This window comes from Frankliniella occidentalis, unplaced genomic scaffold, assembly GCF_000697945.3.
Source record: "Frankliniella occidentalis isolate FOCC.00 unplaced genomic scaffold, Focc_3.1 Scaffold2, whole genome shotgun sequence".
NCBI lineage: Eukaryota > Metazoa > Arthropoda > Insecta > Thysanoptera > Thripidae > Frankliniella > Frankliniella occidentalis.
The window spans coordinates 3,745,215-3,752,136 of NW_026267132.1; positions in this window are offsets into that span (position 1 = coordinate 3,745,215).

Here is a 6,922-nt window from a genome sequence, read left to right on the forward strand (position 1 = left end):
AACGTTATTTAGGTTCCCTAAACGTTCAGTGAACATACTTAAAACGATTTGTGCTACCATGGTCACTTCACTGTGTGAATTTTAATTCTCTCTCACTGTTTCCCCAGAGAGTATAATTTTTGCACGCCGTTTACAATGCGATGGTTGTAAATTGCGCAATTCGGTCTGGGGTGCAGCTGTACCCTTCACAACACATACCTGGCGGTCTTTGTGTTTTCCCAACCAAACACGCACGTGCCTTAATGTAGGATCTCAATCGCTGAATAATCGTGTACATACGTGTAGATAAGTATATAAGGTAGAATCATTAGTGAAAATATATCACACAGGAGAACCTAAAAACTCTAGATGTAGAACAAGCCGAACTTTACTGGATATACCAGAGATCTTTCGATGCCTATAAGGTATGGAAGTGCAGTGGTACGGGGTGCTGCGGCGTGTGTGTGCGTGTGTGAGTGTCTGCGCATGTGTTTGTGTCCTATGTCATGAGTGGGAAAACGGAGTCTAGGTGTCCTTTAGTGTTGGTTTAGTTTGCTGAATAAGGCCGGGAATTGAACCTCCAAAATGATAGCGGGATTGGAAGGTGTGCTTCTCTCTTCCTACCCCAGGAGCGCCGATCTCGAAATACGCATTCACAAGGCAACATAATCAATGCACGAAATGTGTTACCTTTCATGCGTATTTTACGCGCATTGCCGCGGTTAATGCGCATTTAAGTGCATTGGTGCCACTGGGGCTTCAGTATATTGAACGAAATTGAAAAGAACATTTTTTGCACACCGTCTAAGCAAAATATATCACACAGCTACGTCGAAGGCAAATAACACTGCTCAACTGGCTACATCTATATGTATACATCTCTCACTATATAACATCTAGCAGAATAATTGCCTTTTGTCCTTTCCTGTTTTTATTAAATATTGCCGGCATTCAACTTTCAGCACGTTGGAAGTATTCATAGAAAACAGTCAAATGTCTTCCGCGAAAATAAAATAAATGTATATATTTATCTAGTTTAAGATGTGTAACGATATGCATAGCGAAGCCCGTTCAGGAATTTGCGGAGTGCCTCTGCTTTGTAGTAGATGTTGTTCACTGAACCATTTCGAAGAGAAATACTGTGCTGAAATACTGGTTCATAAAATCAAAGTACGTCAGTATCCATATCCCTCTCGACTACATACAACTGGTCTTTGGAGGAGAAATTTTTGAATTTTGAAGTTTCTCTATCGAGCTTGGCCTCAAATGATCGTCTGGCGAATGCGCCAGAAAGATGGCCATGGTCAGGGGTTCGTCACCATTCAATGTTTAGCTAATCACAGTCGTCTTTTGCTACATTTTCTCGCACCTTTCACATATCTTGTGCCAAAAATGTAGGCTGTAGACATGCGAGAGACAAACATATCGTTTCTCAAGTGAGCTAATGAAGATTCGAGTTCACTCGGCCCGAAATTTACATTGTACAAAAAAGATTTAGTACAAATTTTATTCTTAGAAAATTCTTCCTGTTACTGAAGATGGAGGCCGTTTGAAAATCTTGTAGACGGATACACACTTTTCTTTAATCATCATCGACGCACCTTATTGACTTATCACCTTTGGCACTCCGCGAAAAATATTTATCTTCTTGTATTTATCCCCTCTGCCTCTTTTCTACCAGTAACGTTTCGCCAACAAACTCGTGAAATTAAGGACTGAAAAGATCAATTAAAATTAAAAATCATATCATGCTGGTCACGTGTGGATTACAAGAAAGAGGACGACACAAATAACTCAGGTTGCCTCAATACTCAACAGGGGCCAGAGGCGGTAATAATTAAATTAATTTATAAGTAAATCTAATTTGTTTACTCTTTTGGAAAGATGCTTGCCATAAAGGGCACGCACTTTTGTGATCATTTTAGAGACATGTGTATGTGTGAATGCGAATAGTGAATGTCCTGAATGCCCAAACGTTTGTGTCACTCGACAGCAATGAGATTTTTTTTCTATACAAAATCGTGAAATAATGTTCATTAAGGTAATGAAGTCGCGCAATTTTGAATTAGCCTCTAAGAGAATGGAAAGCCTAGAGCAATGAGCTGCATAGTAAGGATATAAAAGATACTTTTTAAAAAGCGGGTGGCGTGCTTAATGAAATGTGTGCAAGTGCCAGCGTGAGAGAGTACGAAATTGTTTCTGTTATGTGTTCTTAGTTTTTAGCCAAAAAATAACAAAAAACAAATTTGGCATTGTTCGATGTTCGATATCAGCGAGGACCTGTTTATAAACAACACCAATAAAGTTATAGAACGCCAATCTGCACCGCCACTTATTCCACCTCTTTGCCGATCACGATCATACAATCTCTCACGTCACTGCTTTGTGGCGGCGAGCGGGGGGGTGGCATGGCGGAGAAAAGTCTCCAAAGCAGCTGGTTCTGTCCCGAGGGACTAGGGTGGTGGTGGCCATTTAGAGATTACATGCTCACACCCCGTAATGAAGTGGTACAGCGGAGCACTGGCGGAGCACACCTCGCCACGCAGAGCCGCGTACAAAAGCGATGAGCTCAGCCGCGCTCAGCAGCGCTCAGCAGCGCTCAGCCGCGCTCAGCTCGCCCCGAGCGCTGCTGCCTGACGGCCGACTCGTCCGTCGACTGCCCGGCGCGGCAGGGCGCGGCGCGGCACGCGAGCGCGAATAATGACAAGGACGAGTAATCCGAGCTGTATATGCCCGGCATTTGATTTCCTCGGCACCCTGCTATAATCCAGCAGGCGCGTCCTTTTTATGACACTGTCCTCAAGACTGTCTCTACCAGAAAGGTAAAGACCATCTCATCCCCCTCCCCTCTCTCTACGGCACAGAGCGCGGGGCGCTTATTGCGTGAGTTTCCATCACGGAATTTTATAATTCGCAGAACAAACCCCCTATAGGTTTCTGGCTCAGCAGAGTGGCTGAGCACGAGGCTGCGCATCAGTGTCTCTCTCCTCTCCTTGCCCGGCGCAAGGGCTCGGCACGCCTGAACAGCGTTTATTACTTCTTAAAAACACACCTTGGAGATAACAAGGTTTATCTAACAAGCGAACCGGGCAATAAGAGTCGAGCACATAGGGGTGCGAGCCCACGCACAGTCAGTCGCAGACAGGACCGCCGGTTCGGCGAACAGCCCGTCCGCGATGTCTATCTGCGGAAAAACAGCTACTGGCCAGGTCCATTGATAAGATCACGCCTGGTGCTGAGAATTCCCCCTCGCTCCTTACCCCCACCCCCTTCCTCTCCGCCTCCCCGTAGCTGCTTCTCCCCAATAAGCTTGCTCACGAATCAAGTTACAGTTATCATAAAAATCAAAAATACAATATGAAAAATTTTCACTAAGATCGGTTTAATGAGAACCGATACCACTTTCCACATACTACTCATGCCTGAGAAGGGGAAGGGGGTTCGGGAAGATAGCGAGGCCTCGCGTGGGAGGGGTTGAAGGGTTCGAGAGAAATCAGGGGCGAGAAAAAATAAAAAGAGGAAGGGGAGGTGGGGAAGGGGGAGGTGGCTGTTCGGTAGCCTCACCTGCCACCCTCTTGTCCCTTGCCATTGTGACAGCATAGCGGTTAATCCCTGTCGCCCATTGCATGCATGTGATGAGAGCAGTTGTTGGGGCGGGGCGGGGATGGGGAGGGGGTGAGGGGGTGCTACCTCAACAGCAGCCGAGTGCCACTGTTGCTGCAGCAGCGGCAGCTTCTCCTTCTGCGAATGGCAGCGGAAGACCGAGCGGACCCATCATAGTTTGCTGACAGATCCAGATCTGGGGACGCGACAACGCGAATGTGAGAAAACGCCCGGTCGTCTCCGTCGTGTTTCCACATTGTGGAGGCAGCCACATGGCAGCGGCGGATGGGATGCGATGCGCCCCGCCCAGCACTTCTTTCGCAAGGAGAGAGGGAGGGGAGGAAGGGAGGGAGGGAGGGATAGGGAGGGAGGGAGGGAGAGAAGGAGGGAGAGAGGGAGGGGAGGTCCTGTGCGATCAACGTGTGACCACACTGTTGTCACGCCGCACTGAACGTGGTAATTCCCCGGGCTCTCTTTTGGCCGTGGAAATCAAATTATTCTGGCTCCGTTGATTTCGTCTTAAGTATTTAGTCCCGGGAAGAGGAGCAGCGCGCTCCCACCCCGTCCCCGACCCTCGTCGCCAAGGAAAGGGCGTTGGGGCGGAAAGGCATTAGCTTTGTGTGGGTGTCAGTGCAGCTCGCAATAATGCGGCCTGAGCCCAAAACAGTTCATAGCCGATCAGCTACCACTTCAAGGAAAGAAGAGGGTCCTTGACGCGAGAAACCTCTTATTGACAGAGCTCGCTCCCCCATCCCCTCGCTGAACTCACTCTGCTGAGAACAAAGTATACCTTTCACAGAAATAATGTTCAAATTTTGGTTTAGGGCTAGCTGAGGCTGAGGATGATAGAACACCAGTTTCAAAAAGAAAATTGCACACCACGAACATTCAGTACTACTTTTATCTCTCACTGAAAGCTTTTCCCTTCTTTTTTCCAGTAAACTCTTGCTCGTTCGCAGCCCTCTTTATACACAGTAGGGGGCGGTGCTAGGCGGGGGCAGGTAGTACATTGTGTACAAGCTTGTCGGGGTGTGGAATTAGCCCCGACGACAAGGAGGACCTCAAAGACCCGCGTATCTCATTCGCTCGCACGGCCGAGTTGAGGGGACACTGGTTAGGTGTTGGACCGTGCTGCAACAGCGTGTTTTCGTGTTTTCTCTGAACTCCGGCAGGATAGGAAAAGGCGAGATCACAAAAGGGGGCATAATCTTGTAGCACACATATGTCGAAGTCTCACACCCACTATGAGCTTCCCGATAAATCCTGCTAAAAAAGATAGAATAAAAGCAGATGAACAATACGCGCGCCAAAAAATGGATCAAATCAATGTTTCCTCTCCATCGCGTAGGTTCGTGCGTGTATATTTGTGGGCATTGAAATCAGGTTTCCGTTGACGCCGTTAGTTTCAGATATCGACGCGAAGTAAACTTTGACGCAGCAGGCGCGACTGTAGCGCTGGCCCTGCGCTGCCCTGACATCCGAGTCCCGCATCCACACGCATCCACCGCTTCCGCGAAGAGACGTAACGCTAGACCGTGTTGTCCTCCTGGCCACTGGTCCACCGTGTGACGTTGAGGTGCAGCGAAGAGAGAGGTGCGGATCCAGTAGACCACTGAAGGAGGGAAAGGGGGAGCTCAACGTACTCGCCAGAGGCTGTTGCACCAAAAGGGGGGGGGGGGTCTGCCCAGGTGGATTTGCGCCATCGTGCGGTATGGACCCGTTCGACAGCGCCGGCATCTTTCGCACCCAGCGTTCTGCAGTCGCACTTCCGACGAGGCAGATATTTCGCTGAGTCCGTCTGCAGGAACGCAACACGCCCATCCCACGCATCGCACTCTGGCAGAAGTAGGGTGCGAGGTGGGAAAAAAGGGCAACTTATGAAATAATATAACGACAAGCATACATTTAAATTTAAAGCTCTTCTTTGGGGGCATAAAATTTTGTCGGTCAGTCAATAGTAACGTACAAAATGATCTCTTCGAACCGAAAAACATCGACAAATAAGCAGACACGCTGGTACAGGAGGGGGCTCCAGGGACAGGTAGGACAGGTACAGGCGCAGAGGCAGACACAAGCAGCGCACTGTCGGGAAGGACACACCTGCGGCCTGCGGCTGATGCGCTGCTGTCTGTCGCGCACCGGCCCCGCCCAGAGGGACGTGGGAACGCAAGGGCGGAAAAATGAGAAACATCGCTGCCGTTACTGGAAACACACGGTGATTGAATGGACGCTGAACAAGTGATGAAAGGGCGAGTGTGCGTATGGTGATGTGGCAAGTACACTGGAAAAACAAAGGTGCTATCTAATGCATTTTAAAGGCGTTAGTGAAATAGTGCCTCTAGACAGGTGCTACTGCCCCCAAAATGTGCTATTTTTGGCACAAATCGTGCCTCTACAAAGGCACTAGTGCAGTAGCACCCCTAAAAAGGGTGCTATATAGCACCTTTGTTTTTCCAGTGTACGACTCAGAGAACTGCAAACTGCTGGATGTTTGCAGATCAAATGAAATGATATTAACAAAAAAAACTTGTCCCTAAGCCAGTCGTGGTTGAGTGCCGATGATATCGGTAGGCGATGAAGGAGAGAAGAATGCGGTGGGGCGGGTGTCAGGCTGATTGACTTTCCTCTTTATCAAATTATCGCGCGCACATCGCGAGCTTTTACCCCTTTCCACACACGAGACCGCAGGCGGCTGCCAAAGTGAAATTAAATGTGGTTTCCGTGCGGGCTCTTTTACGACACAGCTCCTGACGACTAAGCCATCAGTTATTTTTCTTCGGTTGACACTAAAGAAACACAAAAAACGTTTAAAAAAACACAATTTGATTTGATGTTTCTGTCTGGGATGTGTAAGCAGGAGGAGGGAGAGAAGGAGGGAGAGAGGGAGGGGAGGTCCTGTGCGATCAACGTGTGACCACACTGTTGTCACGCCGCACTGAACGTGGTAATTCCCCGGGCTCTCTTTTGGCCGTGGAAATCAAATTATTCTGGCTCCGTTGATTTCGTCTTAAGTATTTAGTCCCGGGAAGAGGAGCAGCGCGCTCCCACCCCGTCCCCGACCCTCGTCGCCAAGGAAAGGGCGTTGGGGCGGAAAGGCATTAGCTTTGTGTGGGTGTCAGTGCAGCTCGCAATAATGCGGCCTGAGCCCAAAACAGTTCATAGCCGATCAGCTACCACTTCAAGGAAAGAAGAGGGTCCTTGACGCGAGAAACCTCTTATTGACAGAGCTCGCTCCCCCATCCCCTCGCTGAACTCACTCTGCTGAGAACAAAGTATACCTTTCACAGAAATAATGTTCAAATTTTGGTTTAGGGCTAGCTGAGGCTGAGGATGATAGAAC